Source organism: Brachyhypopomus gauderio, chromosome 10, assembly GCF_052324685.1.
Source record: "Brachyhypopomus gauderio isolate BG-103 chromosome 10, BGAUD_0.2, whole genome shotgun sequence".
In the NCBI taxonomy this organism is placed as follows: domain Eukaryota; kingdom Metazoa; phylum Chordata; class Actinopteri; order Gymnotiformes; family Hypopomidae; genus Brachyhypopomus; species Brachyhypopomus gauderio.
The window spans coordinates 6,347,140-6,369,972 of NC_135220.1; the positions used below are offsets into that span (position 1 = coordinate 6,347,140).

A 22,833-nucleotide genomic window follows, 5' to 3' on the forward strand; every position below is an offset into this window, starting at 1 on the left:
GCTAACCTGCTCGCTGGCAGGTTAACTTGGACCTGACCCAGAGTTACAAACACGTCATCATGACGTGTCCTTTCCTCGAAGATCATGTGGATATTGAAACTCAGTTTATGACGCTGACTCTGAGTTCTTCGTCGGTAACGCCTTATAAAATCCCGAATAGACATAGGCCTACTATCATTTTCGGATTATTTTTTTAATGAACGTTATCGTTTTCAGCACAATCCATTACTTACATCAATAACTTTATTATTATAATAACATTTCAAATATTACACATCGCGGATCAGCCCTAAATTCTCTCCAGGTTGTTATATATCGGTCTTCGTTTTTTGCTAGTGGAAGTTTTCTTTATAGTGTAGGAGATGCGGAATCTGTCAGCAAAGCTACTGTATGTCGGTCTGTCCGAAAACTATGTCCGGTATCAAAATGACTAGTGCCCGGTTTTGTGGTGTTTCCTGGGCTTAAGCCAGTTATGGACATCAAAGAGGAATTCCACAGCATCATTGGTTTGTCTTTAATTCACACGGACAATAAAGAAATTAAGCAAAGGAGAGGCAATATATAACGAACTTCATTCCATTTACATTTTTAAGGATTTCCTAGAGTGATTGGCTGTATTGATGGAACCTACATATGCTACCTATTCCAGCACCATTAGAACATGAAAATTCATCCATAGCATTAATGTACAGGTACTAACCTTTATAATCCTTAATCAATACTTATCTTTAATGGTAACAAAAATAACGTAGCTATTGTAACTGACAGTTCTTCCCATCAAGATCATATGTGATGCTTCCCACCTCATTACAAATGTTGAAGCCAGATGGCCAGGATCTGTGCATGATTCCACACTGTACAACAAATCTGAACAGAGTAGGCCTGAGGTAGTTATGCTAGTGGTTCACATGCAGTGTAATAGTTAAATCATTGCAAACCCTAGTGTGATACATAGGGCATGACGGCCTCCTTCATGGAGACAGAGGGTATCCCTGCCTGTCCTATAGGCCTACCTTATGACTCCCTATTCAGATCCTGCACCTGGACCACAGTCCCGCTACAATCAGACCCACAGCAAAACCAGGGCAAGAATTTAAATGACCCTAGGAATCCTTGAGGCCAGGTTCCAGTGCCTGAAGGGGCTCAGAGTAACCCCTGATAGGGCGTGCCACATAATAATGGCATATGTGGTATTACACAACATTGCAACCATCCAGGAAGAGCGACAGCCTACCATCTCTGACATGCCCACAGACGAGGAACCTTACATGCATGTGGGTGACAACAGAGATGGTGGAGTTGTCAGAGACTCCATCTGCAATCACTGCTTTCCACATTAAATCATGCACCACCACCCACCCCACCATCCACCCTGTAGCCTTTTAATATACATTACAGTCAAATTCACTGTTATGTTTCATTCTTTCATTTTTCCTGTAAATAAATATATTTTATAATATATTTTAAGAATAAGATATAGTTATGTACAGCCATACCACTTACAATATTCTGTACAATATTCTTATACTTCATTTTTATCTGATGCCATGTGTGTTTCACACCACTCAGATTAGACCTGGAATTAGTAAGTGTTCAATAAAATAAATATTTAAAAACTCAATACAGTATTATAAAGGTGGAGAAAATAATAATATAATCGCACCCTTCTGCTAAATATAAAAATATCATTTTCACTCACGCATTAACTCTGTTGGCAATTTTTTGACATGCTGACTGCCTTTCTCTAGCAGCTACCGCAGTATTACATTTACGTTTAATAATATCTAAATATTCTGCATACGCAGTCATTAATACTTCAAGCTACAGTGGTGTGAAATACGATGTTCGGCTGATTTTCGCGTTTAAGTCCATGATAAATCCTATTTATCTGCGTTCCATTAAGAATGCCTTTCATAGTTACGCGTGAACGCGCTTCTGTCTGGGTCAACCTACTCAGATTTGAGTGACCCTGATTACTTTAACTCCGATCTGCCGTTTTGGAACCGAAAACTCTGAGTATGTCAGATCGGGGTAAGACAACTCCGAGTTCAGGGTTAAGTTTAGAGTTTGTTAAATCCGCTTCTTGGAATATCCCCCTGGAAGAGAGAGGAGGAAGCTTAAATAGTTTTGAAAGGGGAGGGGCGATGAGCGGCAGGTGTATCGCATCACACGGTGATCATGTGCTGTTCCTGACACCTCCTCCCCGTGTCTTTCCCGAGTCTGTTCCTATCTGCTCGTACTAGCGTAAAACCCGAAATTTCGAAGAGCGAATCAGACATCGTCGGCTGTAACCAACTTTCAGCATACATAACAAGGACGCTTCGTGGAATTCATTGGTACACTGGTTACACACCTGGAATCTTCTTGTGTATGCATGTGTTAAAATGTAATCATTAGAGCTTACAGAAATAAACATATTATATATCAGGTATCACCAAATGGCGGACCGCGGTCCGGATCCGGACCCGAACGCCGTCCTGTCCGGACCCAATTACATTCCTGATTAACTGGATACGGACCCAAATGCCAAAAAATTTTGGCTCAACAACTTTCGTTCGCCACCGCGGACCCGGACCTAAGGTCTGAGCTATCTGCCAAAAATGGACCGCGGAAAGATTTAATTGATTACCCCTGTTATATATATATATATATATATATATATTAGGGCTGCACGATTAATCGTATTTTTATCGTTATCGCGATGTGAAGTTTCACGATAAACACATCGAAAGAGCCACGATAACTCCTTGAATAACAGCAAACTCAAATTGCATTATCCTCGTCCAGCAATAGAGGGAGCTATTCGCGCTGCAGACTATGATCATGTGACGTAAGTAGGCAAGAGGCAGAGTGAGGCAGAGTTGCCAGGTTCGCGGTTTTCACGCCAAATTGGGCTTGTTTGAAAATCCAGCCGCGGGTAAAAATTCTGGGGCCACGGGGTGCGGTTTTTTGGGCTACTTTTGAGTTGGGCTACTGTGGAAGTTACAAGTCAACACTAAGAATCGATCGCGATATAATACATAATTTGTCTCCATTTCACACTCGCCACCCCCCCCCCCCCCCCCCCCCCCCCCCCCCCCGGCCGACAACTTACACTCGCAGATTTTGTGCGGAAAATTTTTGTAGGACCTGGCAACCCTGGGGTGAGGTGAACACGCTCATCAGACACGTGATTTGGTTTAAGCCTGGTTTACACTTGATGCGGCGCGAGGGTCCGGGAGGCGAAAATAACGTAATCGCGGTGGCTTCGCCCGTGTGCAATGGCCTCGCACGCTGTCGATTCACGAGACATGAATCCAAAACTTGAGAGCTCTGATAATTAGGTTAGTTAGCTAAGATATCTAACCTAATTAGCGCTTACGGACAGCTAAAGCTGGTGTGTCTTCTGTGCGTTATATTTACAACTTACATTGATGTGTTTCTTCAAGTTCGAAGGTGAATTTTTGAAGGCCAATATTTCACCCTCTTTAGAGAGGCAGAGATGGCACGTCATCCTATAGGAATTTACTCTCACTCCAGCAAACGCAAACACTGTCTCTAGGTAGGTAGGGTGACCAAACATCCGTATTTCCCGGGACATGTCCGTATTTCACGTCCGGCGTCCCGGATTTTTTTTTTTTTATGAGGAAATTTAATCAACAACTTACGTTCGCCACCCCCCCCCCCCCCCATACATATTTATTTGTATACATATGTAAATTAAGTTGAATGTGCTGGAAAATACTGAAAATGGACCTTCACAGTTCCGTACAAGTGCATGAATTCCACCTTGTAACTTCGCACGCACAAAAATCGAGAGATGCACGACCTCGCAACGCGACCACGCGCATGGCCAACGCGATTACGTCATTTTTGCCGCGCGGACTCTTGCGGCAGTCACGACGTGTCAAGTGAACCTAGATTACGAAGCTCAAGTGTTCAGTGAAGGCAGCAGCAGAGTAAACGAGACGCGACCGGAGTACGCGCAGTTTTCTCATAAGACAGCCTGATCGCTTGACCCGGTGACAGCGCCAGCTAACATGTTTATAATTGTAACGAATACAGCACGTAACAAATGTATCGGAGTAAAAGTATTCAACTGATGGAAAATATGTAGTGAAGTAAAAGTGGAAGTAGGAGAAAAAAATAATACTCCAGTAAAAGTACAGATACAGTGCTGTGCTCATTTTAGTACTTAAGTACAGTAGTGAAGTAGTTATCTGCTTGGAAGGCATATGTTTTTGTCATGGTATGCTGTTACAACACTGGCTAGAGAACATGTTGGCTAATCATAACCAGCTCAGTAGCTAACATGTAAAAATAGAGCCCTCATTACCTTCTGAATGGTGCCAATAGTGATTTCAAAGGCAGACATAAGGAATACTTCTTACTGCTAGCCACCTGTATCGGCTGGTGCAGTTTCTGCAATATGTGTGAAGCCATTTTCCCCCAAATCTCCTGTGTATATTTGTCCTTAAAGTTTTAGATCTTATACATGAGGAGCATGCCACCATAGTATAAGAATGTTATAGAATTTATTAATGTCCTGCATCCTGAATCAGTACAACAATAAAACCATTAAAAAAAAAAAAAAATATATATATATATATATATATATATATATATATATATATATATATATATATATATATATATATAAATATATATATATATATATATCCATCATGTGGTGCGCGTGTAATGGTTTGCTGTCAGGGCGCGTGTCAGGTTCACTGGGTTATAAATAAACACGTTGCTCTCAAGTCGCTACTACCAGCCGTCTACACAGCAGCAGTCTGGACTACAACTTGTACCTTCTGTGCATACATGTATATGTAGTTCATAGTCAAGTGGCCCATGCTGAGAAGCGTTATAGCGTGCTCCATATGTAACTTCATTACCCAGAAATCATCACTGTCGGCTGCTGGCTGACCGGGGAGTGTTTCTCATTTAAACAAACACAGTACCGAAGATGGCGGAGAGAGAATTGTAAAAATAATAATAATAATAATAAAAAAAATTAAAATAGTAAAAAAGCCATAATTACCCTAAAATTAAATTAGATTATGAAGACGAAAGAAAAACTCGATAAACAGTAGAAGAAGTAGAAGAGATGTATGTCCTCGGAATAAGAGTAAAGAGGTAAGTTAGGTGCGCTACTTTCTTAGTGAACCTTTGTCTTACGTGGTCCGCCAGTTAGTCTCACGCACAACATTGTGCTTGTGCTGATGTTTCGGAAATACTCGGGCTTCGTTTGTCACTGGGATTCTGGCTGACCGGCACCCGAATCACAACGATTGAGCTGCACATGCTCGTTTATTTGGACGGTAAGCGTGTTTCAGTCACCTGTAATGCATTGAGTTAACTTGCTTTAAATGAACCGAACGGTTTATTTGCTTATTTTGGCTTTTGATTGCATTGCTGTGGTTCTGAAATTGGTAAAGTTTTGGCAAGGTACTAGCAACTTATTAAATGCTATGTATCACACCCCAATAATTAAATGATCCTTCTCCAAGTTTCACCATTAATCCTAACGGAACGCGACTTACATTCCACCGATTTAAAATATTATACATGTTGCGTTTATTGTAGCGGTTGTTGCAACGATTGGCGAAGGCAGATTTGAAATGTCCTCAATTCAGTTCAAACAGTCAGCCAGCTAGACAGATTCCGTTTTCACGTACATACGTTTGCCCTATGCCATTCACTGCACATGCTAGAGAGACCATAAATCCAGATGCAACGTTAGGTGAATGCTGAGCTCTGTACAGGTTGGGGATATACAATCAGAATAATGTCTTTGCCCACAAATAACACTGCAGTTAAACGAAACCGGGGACGTTTAGACGAAAATAATAATGTTCCAAAATCGTGATTCTGTCTTTGGAGCTTACACGTCTGTAGGATTGTAGCTAACGTAAATGTAAAACAACAACAATATATATAATATAAAAAAAAAAACTATGCAAGCTCGGTGGTCAATCGTCTCTTGCACTTTCTGATAGACTAGTTTTGCGCGCTGTATCGGACCATTCTAATATGTGGGAGGGTACCGGATAGAATGCTGTCCTACCAGCTGTCTCAGTTTGGGCAAAAATATTACAGCAGCAGTCTGGATAAGGACGGTGCTTACGACTAATATATTTTGTAACCAAACTGACAGAACAGTAAAATGTCTCATATTAACGTCACTGAACTGCAGAGAGAAAATTTGCAGACGCTTCACCTAAGGGTTGATGGGTTGTTGAAAACCAGAGTCAGTTCACCTAAGGGCTGTTGAAAGTTAGGCTTATACTTGTCAGCTGTACACTTCCTATTGACTGCATATCAGCAAGTTTCTATGTTCCAGTGTTGTCAGTGTTAAAAAGTGAGGGTAAATGTGTAGTGAATCACATGTGTTCTCTTTGCACAACCAGACTTACTTGTGCTTGTATATTTTTCTGTTTTTTTTCTTGGTTTGTTTAAAATAAATTGTTTTCATGGAGACATATAGCACAAATATGTGAACAGCCAGATAACCATCCATCTAACTGTCTACTTTGTAGCATCTGCAATTGCTAATAGCCAACCTTACCTGCTTAACCCTAGTTCAGTTCTGGTTAGTGTGAAGTGGCACATTAAACTACATGCTCAGTCATTCTCAACCACATTGCTCATATGTAAAGTTTGATTCATTTTCACCCATGTAATCTACTTTTCTAAAACCTGTTGTCTGTCTTGACCAGAGGTTTTGGCTGGTTGTTAAATGCAGGTAAGGTCTAGACTGTGGGCAATTGTATCTGCAAATGGTCAGTGTGATTGCATGTTCTTGCAACCCAGCAGGAGCTCAGATGATGACCTTTTAAATCAGACAAAACCAACTGAGACCACAATTGAGAACAGTCAAGACCAGCTGATTAAATAAGTGCAGACAGGTGAAGCTCTATCCAAAGCGAAGGGCAATGTGGAGAACACATGCTGAATCTGAAATGGTATACTTAAGTAGTACGCACTAGATTTCATTCCAGTACATTCTGCTGAACCGTTGAAGCAGTACGTTCTTTCAGTAGGTGACTGTGAAGTATGCATACAACCTCAGACATACTACGTCCGCTGTTTTACCTACGTCATATGACATCACACAATGTTAAATGCTTCAGTTGAATTATGGGATTGGACAGTGTGCTGCAATCACATACTTCAAAATGGCTCCCGATTCAGTAAGCCATCCAGGTACATTTCTCTTACAGTTTAATGTATACTATGTATTCGGACATCACATACTGCTTTGGCGTACCGCCCCCATACTCAAATAGCGGCCCGCGGGCTATCTATTTCTGGCCTGCGAGCTGTTTTGAGCTGCTCACCCCCCCCCGGTAACCGGCCCCTTCAGTAATTGGAAAAAATAAAATGTGGCCCGTCATCATTTCTATTTGAGTACCCCTGGCGTACCGTATAGGAGAGAAATTCAACATTTCAGTCAGAGCCACAGTCTAACTGAAGAGCCCCCAAACACTGCCCCCTGCAGAATGGGACAGGGACTGTTCTCTGCAGAGCACTGCTGATCTTTTGTCAATAATCTCTTTGGGGCTCAAGACAGATGTGCATCCTTCTTCCATTCTCACTTCATTAAAGCTGGCCCTGTCATGCCTGGTAATTGTCTGAACATGGAAGGAGGAAACAATCTCAGCCTCATTATATACAGCATTTTCGTGTTAAACTGCTACATGACCTGCTTGAAGGGCAGCATAAACTCACGAAGCATTATTGGTAGTTTATGTAAGTCTTATTGGTCTCGCTGTTGATGTTTGATTTAAAGTGCAAAAAAGACCATACGCTCTACCACACATGCTCTGTCATGAGCATTTTACTTGATGGTTGTTATTCTAGATCTGTACACCTAGAGTTTTCCACCAAGAAAGTGCTAGGGTTAGGGCTAGTGCAAGGGTTAGGGTATTAGGGTTAGGGGTTAGTGTTGTTGCCACTGTTGTCACAGGTTCATATGTTCATATGTTCCAAACCCAAAAATCTGACGGGAATAGACCAGAGAATTAATGCTTTGGCAGTGGAGAAAGCATTCACATGGTTCAAAGTTTGACGCTAGCACTGGTACCATGTAGGAGAAAAAGTGCCACCATAGGACAGCAGGATAAGGAGATATATTGTAGTTACTCAAGGGTTTAGAGTGATCCCAAGGAGAACACCATGTATGATGCATGCCCTGGTCTGATGCAGAGGAGCGAGTCAGTCTGCGGTGTTCTTCCTGCTATCTATAAGTGCTTTACATTAGATTGAACAAAAATGCATGATGAACGAGGTAAGTTATGGATGGTTTCTGCTAAACAAAGGGGAGGGTGCTGGATGATGATTATGGAGCTCTCTGTATATGCTGATGACAGTAAGGCAGTTCTTTCTCTGTGCAGAGCAGATAGGGCTCTTCCTCTGGGCACATGATTCTTCAAGTTACATGATCTTTATTGTTGCACATCACCTCATGCTTCCTACACTCCTAAGTTCCCTTATCTGTCTACATTCTTCCTACTTTACTCTGGATGCCCCTGGCCCATGGTGGCTCCTCCTGTCTGCCTTACACTGCTGCATTTTGCTGTTTCACTGGTAAACATGGCTTCTACTTCAACATGTCAGCAAGTATTTACAGATAAATAGATTTTTATGAACATTGTATTTATTCATACCCAATACGCTGAAGTGAAGAGAGGAATCCTCCATTAATGTCTGTAGTGGTTCTCATAGCTTCACCTCTTTTTGTCGTTTAAAGACAGGCTGCTGGGTAGTTTTTACTAAAAGAGATGAGCTGAAGAACAAATGTACTTATTTTGAAGCATTGTGAAAGCCACCTTTACATAATGGGTTTGTGCATGATGTTACAGTTGTGATCAAATTTATTCAACCCCCAATGCTGCGAAGGGTTTTATGGAATTCAGTGCACATTTGTAATTGTGTTCATAATGAAATCTTACAAGGACTTGTTAAAGAACTAAATGCAACTAAGATAGCATCAATTTTTTTTGTCATAAAGTATTAAATGGCCTTTTTGTGATTTCTTCATTGACACAATTATTCAACCCCTTTACGACTACCACTCCTAAGAACAGAGGTTCATTCCAGTGTTTTCCATCAGGTATTGAAAACATCTGTGGATGTCAACGAGCAGCAATCAAGCATGATAAGCACCAATTAGGCAGATTTAAAAGGACTGATACTCAGCTCCTTCTAGACATCTACTGGTGTGTTTCCAAGCATGGTGAAGGCAAGAGAATGGTCCCAGAAGACAAGAGAAGAGGTTATTGCTCTTCACAAGAATGGCAATGGATATAAAAAGATTGCGAAGTTGTTAAATATTCCAAGAGACACTATCGGAAGTATCATTCGCAAGTTCAAGTTAAAGGGCACAGTGGAAACGTTACCTGGTCGTGGCAGAAAGAAGATCCTGACCGCGACTGCTGTGCGCTACCTGAAGCGTAATGTGGAGAAAAATCCCCGCGTGACTGCTAAGGAACTGAAAAAAGACCTGTCAGATGTGGGCACTGAAGTTTCAGCTCAGACAATAAGGCGCGCACTGCATAACGAAGACCTCCATGCCAGAACGCCCAGACGCACCCCCTTGCTGACTCCAAAGAACAAGAAAAGTCGACTGCAGTATGCCAAATGTCATGTGGACAAGCCACAAAGGTTTTGGAACAGTGTACTGTGGTCAGATGAAACTAAATTAGAACTGTTTGGGACAATGGACCAGCGCTATGTTTGGAGAAGGAAGAACCAGGCTTATGAACAAAAGAACACCTTGCCTACTGTGAAGCATGGCGGGGGGTCAATTATGCTTTGGGGCTGTTTTGCTTCTAATGGTACAGGAAAGCTTCAACGTGTGCAGGGTACCATGAATTCCCTTCAGTACCGGGAGATCTTGGAGGAAAATGTGATGGAGTCAGTCACAAACCTGCGGCTTGGGAGACGTTGGACCTTCCAACAGGACAATGATCCGAAGCACACATCCAAGTCCACTAGAGCATGGTTGAACATGAAAGGCTGGAACATTCTAGTGGCCATCGCAATCACCAGACTTAAATCCAATTGAGAACCTCTGGTGGGACCTAAAGAAGGCAGTTGCAGTGCGCAAGCCTAAGAATGTGACTGAACTGGAGGCTTTTGCCCATGAAGAATGGGCTAAGATACCCATAGGTCGCTGCAAGACACTTGTGTCAAGCTATGCTTCACGCTTGAAAGCTGTCATAACTGGAAAAGGATGTTGTACTAAGTACTAAAAAATAATGTCACTAGGGGGTTGAATAAAACTGATAATGATGTGAGCACAGTAAAGACATTTGTGGTTATTCCATCATAAATATTATGTTATGTTTGTCTAATTTATAAGTGCCTCTTTGATATAATTGTAAATAAGATGACTGAAATGATCAAAATCAATGTCAAATTGGCCAAAACACTTTATTTCAGTGGGGGTTGAATAAATTTGATCACAACTGTATATAAAGTTCAGATCTCCCAGCAGACTCTGTCAGGCTCAGGCCATGCTGTGGCTAACCACACTGTTCCTGTTTGCCTTAAATGCTCTGTTTCATTAAACCAGGCTGCTATGAGTGCTAGTGCTAGATCTGAACACATGAAGAATGTTTCAGGCTGTACAATGACTTCAGCCAGTCATAGCCACAGTATCTTGTATAGGTTTTGGTTTATAAGCATGCAAATAACAGAATACAGACCTTTGTTCAACTGTTAATTTTAAAAGTTTTCATACCTCAACTCATGTTTGCAGGTGCACTGTGTTATTCATATGTCACCTTTGCTGGTAGTGACATATTGTTTCAGTAAAAATAAAAATTAATTATAAATGACACCTAACTAAAAAAGAGTAGTTTGGTCAGTAATTCAGTTTGGCTGGTGCTGAGTTAGGGGCGAGTTGTGCACGCTGGTGCTGAGTTAGGGGTGAGTTGTGCACGCTGGTGCTGAGTTAGGGGTGGGTTGTGCACGCTGGTGCTGAGTTAGGGGTGAGTTAGAGCACGCTGGTGCTGAGTTAGGGGTGAGTTGTTCACACTGGTGCCGAGTTAGGGGTGAGTTAGAGCACGCTGGTGCCGAGTTAGGGGTGAGTTAGAGCACACTGGTGCCGAGTTAGGGGTGAGTTAGAGCACGCTGGTGCTGAGTTAGGGGTGAGTTAGAGCACGCTGGTGCTGAGTTAGGGGTGAGTTGTGCACGCTGGTGCTGAAGTAGGGGTGAGTTGTTCACACTGGTGCCGAGTTAGGGGTGAGTTAGAGCACGCTGGTGCCGAGTTAGGGGTGAGTTAGAGCACGCTGGTGCCGAGTTAGGGGTGAGTTAGAGCACGCTGGTGCTGAGTTAGGGGTGAGTTAGAGCACGCTGGTGCTGAGTTAGGGGTGAGTTAGAGCACGCTGGTGCTGAGTTAGGGGTGAGTTGTGCACGCTGGTGCTGAATTAGGGGTGAGTTAGTGCACGCTGGTGCTGAGTTAGGGGTGAGTTAGTGCACGCTGGTGCTGAGTTAGGGGTGAGTTAGAGCTGGTGCTGGTACTGAGTTTCCAGATGACTCTTGTATTACAATTATTTTAACTTGTAATGGAAAACTTGACAATAGCTTTTGAATGTAACCAGTTTTTGCCCTTTTGACTAGGGTTAGGTTTTGGGATTACAGTTGGCTAGGGTTAGGATTGGGGTTAGCTGGAGTTGGGAGTTAGGGTTGGGCTCCACTAGGGTTAGTGTTAGTTAGCCCTAACCTTTTGTCTATTGAAGCGTGAGTTGAAACAGCTCCTTATGCCTTCAGGCATATGTGGAAGTGGCATTTATTCATCTTAATTAAATAAACAAAATGGCCTAATACACCCTAGTTAGCAATTTGACATTGATAATAAGACTTACTAGTTTTCTATATTTCAAAAGGCTAAGATATATTTCATTGTGGTATGAACATAAGGTGAAAAAGTATTGGGTTGGGTTAGGGTTAGGTTTGCACAAATAACAACTGTCTCTTATGTCTCTTATATTTTATGTCTCTTAGGTCTTATCATTCATGTCTTATGTCTTTTATGTCCTCCTGCTGCAGTGTATCCTTCTAAAATTCTCGAAGAGTGTTGCATCCAGCTGTTACTGGTTGTGTGAAACACCGTTGCCATGGTAACACAACCTGCATGCTGGCTCAAGGTCATTCGTTGCAGTAATGCTGTGAAACTGGGTGTGCTTAATACACCATACGAACACAGCCAGGACAGGGGGTAGGCAGACTGCTCGTAGAACAGATATGAAGACATGATATGAAGGGTTAGAGAGTGAGACAGGGAGAGATGGAATGAGACAGGAGAACATTCAGAAAAAAGACAATAGAGAGAACAACATAGTCAAATTTATTCACATCAGACTGAAGTCTGTTGAGCCCATGATGGATTACAGGAGGCCATGAGTGGCTAACTGACAAAAAGAGAAGTTCCAGATCTTTGAAAGTCTTTTACCATCTGATAACATAGACTTGGTCTGAGGTCTAACTGCTAAATGTTTAACTGCTGTTTCAGGGTCAGCATAGGTTTTGTGTTCTGCTTGGTATGAAACAATAAATGTTGCTCTGGGATGAGTTAGGGTGCTGAACCTTATGGCAACTCGGAGGGTGTTTACCTTGGAGAGCCTCTGTAATCAATAACTATAGAGCCCAGGACCAAACTCATTAGTATATTTACCCTAAACTGAGATGATCTTTAGATTCTTAGACCTTACTAATAAAGTTTGTTTTTCTGTCAAATTAGTCATTGTGGAAGGATCAATATGGAAAGAAAGGATGTGTATAAAATTATGTTGCTGGGGTATTTGGAGCTTCAGAAGTGATGGCTTGCAGGGTTCGATTACCCTAGATTACCCTACTTCATTTGCCTCTCCACTGGCATGAAATCTCTATAAGTAGCCTACTTTAACAGTAAATGTTCCCAGATGTATCTTCAGCTCTGTCCGAACTCTTGTGCAGTGAGAGCATCTTGGGCTGCCTCTCATGTGACAAAGTTTGCAGACCCCGAATACAATGTTTTTAAAGTGACATCTCTCATAACAGTAACCTCATAGCTTATTTTCTATTGGTTGCTGCAATTTTCTAATTTTATTGCATTTATGTGGCATTTTCTATCTTTGTTTTCAAGAGATGCCTTGAAGACCAAACATCGTAATAATGTTTTGTTTGGGTGCTACCCTTTGCATTGTGGGATACAGTCAAAAGATGAAAAGATGCCTCAGAATATAGAAAGTACAGCAATGCAGGTTAAGAGTACCAGGTTGTTTGACATGCTAGGTTGTTGAATTGCAGGTTTTCCTAAGGCAGTATTCCAGGACTGGGGCTCACGTGTCACGTCTGCAGAGTGATGGAATGGTCATTTCCCTAACCCTAACACTAACACCAACAGTGGAGAGGAAACCTGGACCTCAAATCCAATACAGGGCAGGATTTAGTAATCTTGCGTAGTTGATTAAATGATTCATATAACTGGTTGGCCACATTATCATCACACCTGACTTCTGGATAAAGGGAGGGTGGAAATTCAGCAGGACCTGTCTTGTGTCTAGTTTTGTGTCTGCATAGTAGGATCACTTTCCCCTCCAGGACCACACAGGGTAGCTTGAGATGAGGTGCAGTGGGGATTAACATAACCTACTGCTTTAAATAAAGCCTTCTCTTGGGGTGGAGCCAAACATGAAAACTTGATGTCCATTAATCATTCACAAGTCTGTGAAACTTCTGGGGCTAGGTTAAGGTTAGTTTTAGGATTGCTAACCCTAGGGTTAGGGTTATTGTTGCTAATCCTAGAGATGGTCCTTGTGTCTGGATTGCAGAAGTTCTCAAACATGAGCATGGAGCTCTCAGGCAGGATGCTGAGGTGGTCAGCTGGACATGAGAGCAGCACACAACTGTGCTGGACTGATTTTAAAGACATTTGTTTGTATTCCTACTTGTTCTGCATCATTTTAAGATAACCAGAAAAGACCTGAAACCAAACCAGCATACTCAATGCTTGGTAGGAAAAGTATTTTACTTTTTTAATAAAAAAAAAAAAACTCTCAAAAGGAAGGGGCACGTCCACTTCCCTAACCCTAAACCTAACCCTAACTCTAGACAATCTAGACACCCAAGCCTGATCATCCCTACACTACCACAATATCCAGGGACTCCAATTAAATTACATTCTAACTTGGGCAGATTTGCCATTTCTCTATGTTAATGGTAAATGTATAGATTTTTTCTTGTTCATTTTTAAAAAGCTGCTTAAACTAAGTTACTAAGGTGGGCATGACATTGGTAAACTGTTCTTCAATGGACAGTTAACGGAGAGCAGTAGAAGCAGAAGCTGGAGCCCCTGTTCATTCCTGATCACTCCAGATCACTCCTGTTCATGTTCACTCCCTGTTCTTCCCAAGGGGTTGGGCTCAGGAGCTCCATAGCTCAATAACTATTTCTTTCTTTCTTTTGCTGTGTGTGTGTGTGTGTGAGAGAGAGATAAACTAAACTATATAAACTAAATATTCATCTGGATTTCAATTGTTTTGGCCCTAATGCAGTTTCTTTTGGCGCATTGCAATTTGCTGGAATTACTAAGCAAATCTACAAACCTGTGTAGTAATCATCACATGCTCATCATGTTCCAGTGCACATAACCCTAACCCAACCCTAACCGAATACTAACCTAACCCTAACCCTATCCCAACCCTAACCCCAACTGTAACTCTTTGTCTTTGTCCCCTCCCTGATTCTCTTTCTCTTTCAGATGTAAACATAAAGGTAAACTTTAGTCAATTTCTTTGTTTGCTTTATTAAGAAAGTCTTACCAAAAATTAACCTCATTACAGCTGTACAGCTCAGAATTCATTCCCACTGAAGTACACCTTTGGTAATACATACACTACCGTTCAAAAGTTTGGGGTCACCTAGACAATGTTGTGTTTTCCCTGAAATCTCATACTTTTATTTATCAAATGTGTTGCAAAATGAATAGAAATATAGTCCAGTCACTGACAAGGTAGAAATAATGTTTTTTTTTTTATTTGAAATAATTTTCTACTTTAAACTTTGCTTTCGTCAAAGAATGCTCCCTTAGCAGCAATTACAGCATTGCAGACCTTGGGCATTCTAGCTGTTAATTTGCTGAGGTAATCTGGAGAAATTTCACTCCATGCTTCCAGAAGCCGCTCCCACAAGTTTGATTGGGTTGATGGGCACTTTTTTCGTACCATATGGTCAAGCTGCTCCCACAACAGCTCAATGGGGTTGAGATCTGGTGACTGCACTGGCCACTCCATTACCGATAAAACACCAGCTGCCTGCTTCTTCTCTAAATAGTTTGTGCATAATTTGGAGGTGTGCTTTGGGTCATTGTCCTGTTGCAGGATGAAATTGGCTCCAATCAAGCGCTGTCCATAGGGTGTGGCATGGTGTTGCAAAATGGAGTGATAGCCTTCCTTATTCAAAATCCCTTTTACCTTGTACAATTTTACCAACTTTACCAGCACCAAAGCAACCCCAGACCATCACATTACCTCCACCATGTTTGACAGATGGTGTCAGGCACTCATCCAGCATCTTTTCAGTTGTTCTGCGTCTCACAAATGTTCGTCTGTGTGATCCAAACACCTCAAACTTTGATTCGTCTGTCCATAACACTTTTTTCCAATCTTCCTCTGTCCAATGTCTGTGTTCTTTTGCCCATATTAATCTTTTTCTTTTATTAGCCAGATATGGCTTTTTCTTTGCCACTCTGCCCTGAAGGCCAGCATCCCGGAGTCGGCTCTTCACTGTAGACGTTGACACTGGCGTTTTGCGGGTACTATTTAATGAAGCTGCCAGTTGAGGACCTGTGAGGCGTCGATTTCTCAATCTGGAGACTCTAATGTACTTGTCTTCTTGCTCAGTTGTGCAGCGGGGCCTTCCACTTCTCCTTCTACTCTGGTTAGAACCTGTCTGTGCTCTCCTCTGAAGGGAGTAGTACACACCATTGTAGGAAATCTTCAGTTTCTTGGCAATGTCTCGCATGGAATAGCCTTCATTTCTCAAAACAAGAATAGACTGTCGAGTTTCAATTGAAAGTTGTCTTTTTCTGGCCATTTTGTGAGTTTAATCGAACCAACAATTGTAATGCTCCAGATTCTCAACTAGCTTAAAGGAAGGTCAGTTTTATAGCTTCTCTAATCAGCAAAACTGTTTTCAGCAGTGCTAACCTACTTGCACAAGGGTTTTCAAGGGTTTTCTAAATATCCAATAGCCTCCTTACACAGTTAGCAAACACAATGTACCATTAGGACACTGGAGTGATGGTTGTTGGAAATGGATCTCCATACATCTATGTAGATATTGCATTAAAAACCAGACGTTTACAGCTAGAATAGTCATTTACCACATTAACAATGTATAGAGTGTATTTTTGATGCATTTATTGTTAGCTAAATTGAAAAAAAAAAACTGCTTTTCTTTCAAAAATATGAACATTTCTAAGTGACCCCAAACTTTTGAACGGTAGTGTATTCCTATTCTGCAATAGACAGGGCTGGATAATCTCCTGGGATTTGTTTTCCTTCCTGAGTGTCTGACTCGCTCTTCTGTCGCTGGGGGCAGATCTGCTGCTGTATAATGACCAGCTCTGTTCAAGGTGAAATATTCAGGTTGGAGGAGAAAAATAGTTGGCCATAGAAACTGATGCAAAATCCACACGCATTACCACTGCCGTATGGTACAAGCATTACCACTACCCAATGGTACACCACAAGACTAGTCCATAATAAAGGACTCTATTAAGCCCTCTATAATGGACTCTATAATAAGGGACTCTATAACAAAGGATTATATAAAGCCCCTATAAGGGACTCTAATAAAGGACTCTATAATAAAGAACTCTTATAAAAGACAGTACTGCAAACTCTTTGCTGTAATGGTGCTGTGTGTGTTGAGGGGGAGCTGACAGAGGGAGTTTACTAATCCCAGACAGCTGTCTAGAAGCAAGACTGTGATGTTATGCAAATAATAGAGGACTTTCATGTGGTGTCTCTACTTCTCTCTCCCTCTCCCTCTCCCTCACTCTTTCCCTCTCTCTTTCTCTCTGCACTGATAGAGGGGGAATGAGAAACAGTTAACAGAGGGTGAGTTGGAGTATGCTGCTCTTGCCAGCCAGGGAATCAAAAGGATTGTCTGTCTGTCTGTCTGTCTGTCTGTCTGTCTGTCTGTCTGTCTGTCGGAGACGACTCCATTCCCTCGTCTCGTTAACTCACCCACATCCTGGTAAATTGCCAGAATCTGAGTGCTGTTTGATCACAAATGAAGGAAAACATGAGTGGTTGAAATGGCAGTCTCACCATTGCGGGGTTGAGATTTGATCTGAGAATCTTGAACCAACCCCTCCCCCAGCACTCATCTCTCTTTTATCCTGTGTACAGGAGAGCAAGTAATTATGGCACCTTGTTGGAAAAAAATCGCTCCATTCCTTGTCAGGCTCTCTCTCTGTCTCCATCTATCTCTATCTCTATCTCTTCCTTTCTATCTATCTGCTGTGCCACTCCCCTCTCCTTTCTGTGTCTCTCCCTTCTCCATTGCCCCACATCTCATCCCCTCCCCCATCTTCCTATCTCTCTCTTTCTCTCTCTCTCTCTGGCACTCTGTCTCTCTTGTGCTCTCTCTCTTCCTCTCTCTCCTCATAACAGGGCTGCATACACCCCTGACACTAGAGAGAGAGAGAGAGAGAGAGAGAGAGAGAGAGAGAGAGAGAGAGAGAGAGAGAGAGAGAGAGAGAGAGCGATGTGTAGCAGTGTGGAGTGCGAGGCCACAGATGGGCGTTCCAGTCCCACCATCTCTTTCCTCCTGTGGGGTCAAAAGTTTACCGTGGTTTTAATTTCACCTTTTCACAGCCAATCAGAGCACGGCAACGGCTACAGGCGAACTTTAGCCCACTGGCACGTTAGATGCCAAAGCTCCTCTGTTTCTCCTCCATCAATCCCTGCATACATTCTCATCTTTTCATTTTCGCATGTCCTTTGCAGCAAGAAAAATCTGAATAATGGTGTTATTTTTATTATTTTTTTTTAATCTGCTTTTTTTCTCTGCATTGTTTTTATTAACAATGAGTAATGATGAGAGACACACAGAGAGAGACAGACAGAGGTGGGGAGAGACATGGTGTTCGGGAGAGACACAGTGTTTGTGAGAGACAAAGAATGAGACAGATAGTGATTGGCACAGACAGAGGTGGGGAGACACAGAGAGTGAGACAGATGTGGTCAAGGGTGAAGCCAAAAAACCCTTCCCTTGTCAAAAGATTGCAGGACCCCAATCTGTGTTTATCTGCACTGTGTTGTTGTGCATAACTGCACACATAACTGCCTAACTGCAACATAACATAACTGCAGCTGTTAATCAATATCCTCTCCACTACCCATACCCCCCCCCCCCCCCCCAACCAACGCACACACCCTGCACTGCAAAAGGCATAGGTAAATTAATCATTGATTACAGAGGAATCTGGGAGAGAGAGAAAGACAGACAGAAAGAGAAATTACCACATTTAGGCACACTTAGCTAAACACAGTATTGCTCCACTAGGTTAACTCTAGCTTATTGGTTCACTTGCTTTTATGTACCAGTTATTTCACATATGCAGGGTTAGCATTTGAGTTAGGGTTAGAGTTAGGGGTGGGATAGGGTTATGGAAATGTGTTATTGAAATGTCAAATAGGGTAGATGGATGGAGAGGAAGAAGGACAGAGAAGGAAAGAGGTAGAGAGAGGGAGGAGTGCGAGATAGAGAATGGAGTGTGTGAGATGGTGTGACAGAAAGGGTGGTGTGTGAAAAGGTGGAGAGAGAGGGTGGTGTGTGAAAAGGTGGAGAGAGAGGGTGGTGTGTGTGAGAGTGTTGCCATGCAGTTTTCTGTCATTCTACTGTGCCTTTGTCTGCAGGAATGATGGATGACGGGCAGTGAGGAAATGTGGTTTGGATGCTCCACCAGGAGTGTGTGCGTGTGTGCTGGTCTGTGCATGCGTGCGTGCGTGCATGCATGCATGTGTGTGTCTGTGAGAGAGAGAGAGAGAGAGAGAGAGAGAGAGAGAGAGAGAGAGAGAGACGATTGTGGAAATGTGAGGATTGTGGGAATATTGTGAGAATTATGGGGATTGGGGACAGTATAAAGATTATGGGGACGTTGAGATTGTATGGGACCAACAGGAGAGTGCGTATTTGTGCACAACCAAAATGTGTGTGAGAATTTTTGAATGTGTTTTTTTTTGTGTCAGTGGTGAACTCATCGAACCCTCTTCTTCTGTGTGTGTGTTCTCATCTGCTCTACTGGAGGTCTCTTAGATGCTGTCTTAAAAATAGAACTGTTTTACTCTGACCCAGCTAAAACCCCATCCCTCTCTGTTTGTCTCAGTATTTCTCTCTGTCTACCTCTCACCCCTTTTTCTTTCTGTCTTGCTCTTGTCTCTCTCCAGCTGTCTCTTTTGATCTCTCTCTCTCTCTCTCTCTCTCCCTCTCACTCTGCCTTTCACTCTTTCTCCTCCACTTTTGCTCGTCCATTTTGTATGCCTCTATTTGCTTCAGTTATTGATGAGTGCATGTACACACGTGCCTGTGTTTATAGAGCAGTGCAACACTTGCATGATTTTGATTGGTCTGGTGATACGTGTCTAGTGGATAAATTACATTAAGTTTTATGTTCATGATGGAAAATGTTTAGAATGGGTTATGCTGATGTAACACTAACTCTGCTTGGGAGAAGGGGGGAGGTGTGTCTGATTTGGGGAGGTGTGTCAGTTTGAGTGTGGATCTGGGTATTGGTGACAATCCTGTGGAGAACTGCACGATGCAAGCTCAGGTGCACAGTTTATTCTAGTGTCACTGTACTGTACCTTTAGTTAGTGTTTAGTGTTCTACTCTAGTGTCACTCTAGTGTTGCTCTAGTGCAGGGGTGCACAATATGTCGATCGCGATCTACTGGTCGATCGCGAAGGAACTGAGGGTAGATCGCATGACATTTAAAAAGTAGGGGATGAATGACAGGCCATCTGCACTGAGAGTTGTCTTTTGATTGACATACAGGGTAGCTAATCTGACGTCTGAACTTCTGACAAACTATGCAAGGTTCAGTTACCTTACTGCATAGCTAGCCTCCAATTTATTTAAACTAAATACAACAAAGGGTATAAAAATGAGTGCCATAGCTGGTCCGACTAAGAACCCTAAAACCTACCACTTCCATACAGAATGGGAGGAGGATTTTTTTTACTATGTCATATTCTATGTGCATTTGCCTCATCTGTCAGTGTGCCGGTGCTATTCCAAACAAGGGAAATATGTAGCTGCATTTTTGGACTGTTGACATTGACTTTCCTTCGAAAAGTGAGCTGAGAAGGAGAAAAGTGAAAGAACTAAAACCCCAGTTGTCCGGACAGCAGCCTTTTCTCTCACATCTGACCACAAAAGTGAAGGCAGCCACAGAAGCATCATTTCGGGTGAGTCACTTAATTGTTAAGCCCAAGAAGTCCTTCCAAGATGGAGAGATGATGAAAGAGGAAATTGTGGAAGCCGCTAATTCCTTGCTCCAAGACTTTAAAAACAAATCTGAAATATTATCTTCAATCAAACTCTCCAGCTATCGAGGAATACAGTCACACGTCGCTCTAAAGCCATCGCCGAGGATTTGACCCAGCAGTTTTGGAAGGATATTACAGATGCGAGTGTTTCTCGCTACAATTAGCGATACTTTAAAATACTTTATAAATATAAATTAAAATAAATAAAAGGAGAAAAGGAAAGAAAGAATATGCAATATTAAATAGTTGTCACGTTGAGGACCCCGGCCCCTCCCTTTTGGGCATATGTTTACTTCGTCTGCGTCTACTAGTCTGCGTCTGTGGATCTCCGTGGGTGTGGTTGTGTCTTGTGCTGATTCGTCTCACCTGTGGCTCGTCTCGTAATCACGTTGGACTTATGTGGTTTGTCTACTTAATGTGCGTTCGTGCAGTGTCCTGTGCTCGTTGTTGTCTGAGTCTACACGTTTACGTGTGCGTTTCATGTTTCTCCTGTTAAACGTAATAAAAGTGACGTCTGCTGCCACAAGGGATTCCGTGTCTCATCCTTCGTTTTGCCCGCACGTCGCAATAGTAATAATAATAACTTAAATAATGATAATAACAGTGGTCGAATACTGGGGATATCACATCTCTTTTAATGTGATAAGAAGTTAATTATTTCAAATCATTTTGACCATATGTGTATTTGTATAAATATCATTAAAGAAGAAATTAATTTGTTTTGCATTATTATTCCAGGTAGATCATTTTGACTTGGTCATCTTATAAGTAGCTCGCAAGCTGAAAAGATGTGGGCACCCCTGCTGTAGTGTTACTCTAGTGTTGCTCTAGTGCTACTCTTCTGTTACTTTAGTGTTACTGTACTCTAGTGTTACTCTACCGTTAATCTCCTGTTACTGTACAAGGTTTTGCCATCAGATGTCTTTGAAGTTTTCAGTGTTTCCTTGAGGTCAGTTTAGTGCTGGGCGATATGACCAAAATTATATCGGTTTCATGGTATTTGACGTTTTTGGGAAATTTAAATATAAGAAACTTCCAGATGGAAGTACAAACAAAAATAGTGTTATTTGCACTTTATGAAGGAAGGAGTTCAACGCAAAACATGTTGGGGCTAACGCACAGGTCACTAATGATAACTTAGCTGCTTAATGTATTCCTAGTACGATAGGGTGACCAAACGTCCGTATTTCCCGGGACATGTTCGTATTTCACATCCTGTCCCGGGGTTTTTTAAAGTTAGGAAATGTCCTGGTTTTTAAATTATCTTCATTGGACCATTAAGACTGGATTAAACTTTCGCGAGTGACCGTAGTGCGCGACTCCGCACACCTCGAGCAAGTGGCGGAGGCGTTTAAACTTGACGCGTCACATTATTTGCAGTGTTGTTCGCTCTCTTTGGTCGAAGATAAAGGCTTACAATAAGCGCTGCAAATTGCGTCAACTGATGCAAATTACGAACTGCCTTCCAGAAAGACAATGTCGAAGAAAATCCAGCAGCTGTATGATGAGGAAAGGGAGCCAACATCACTTCAACTTGTTACACAGTTTGAAGTAATGGTGAAGAGTTAAACCTATGTCTGGAAGCATGGCATTACAGTATTTCTCATTTCGCCCCTGTGAATCCTGGCTTTTGGCTCTTGCAAACACAAACATCATATGAAAGTGTCTTTGTCTTTGGAATTTGGTCATCCAGGGTAGGTTAAGGCTGGGATTTGTAGTCAAATGTGAATATGCTGGTTAAAGTAAATATGCTGGTTAAAATATTGTGCAACCTGTACAATCACCAAAAAGTCTGGCAAATGACATGAATTTATTTGCTCTGTGTATAGATTTAGGGGAGACTGGGTATGGTTGTAACACTTTTTGCTTCAGCACCTGTAACTCACTGAATATTTGAGCTATACTTCTCAATAGAGATATACTTCTTTTATACAAAGTTTACTACAAATGGCACAAATTCAAACTTCAATTGAAATATCACAGCTGTTGTGAGTTGATGTCAAATACAAGGTGTTCCTTCTGTCTAATTGTTACAACTTACCCCAGCATGTGTTACAACCTACCCCGGTAGTGGGGTAGGTTGTAACACATGCTGGGGTAAGTTGTAACAATTAGACCAAAGAAGCAAAAACAGAGGCCACACCATGCAATATGCTTCAAAAATAACAAAAATAAAATAACAATCCAGAACAATGTATCTCTCTCTGTGACTGACCTTAACTCATATCCACTTTCTATTTTACTCAGAAGTGTGTGTGTGTGTGTGGGTGTGTAAATTAGTGTACTAGAACAAACGTAT

The 22,833-nt window shown here is 42.0% G+C and overlaps 1 protein-coding gene across 5 annotated transcripts in view; it reads left to right on the forward strand.

The window, feature by feature from the left end:
- Nucleotides 1-4,952: 4,952 nt before the first annotated feature.
- Nucleotides 4,953-22,833, forward strand: part of LOC143525296 (nuclear receptor coactivator 3-like) — a 59,751-nt gene continuing 41,870 nt past the window's right edge. For 4 of the 5 annotated variants that reach the window (XM_077019029.1, XM_077019032.1, XM_077019031.1 and 1 more), the window contains exon 1: nucleotides 4,953-5,121. The gene's annotated coding sequence lies outside the window, so the exon portion shown is untranslated. The other variant, XM_077019030.1, reaches the window with a different exon arrangement.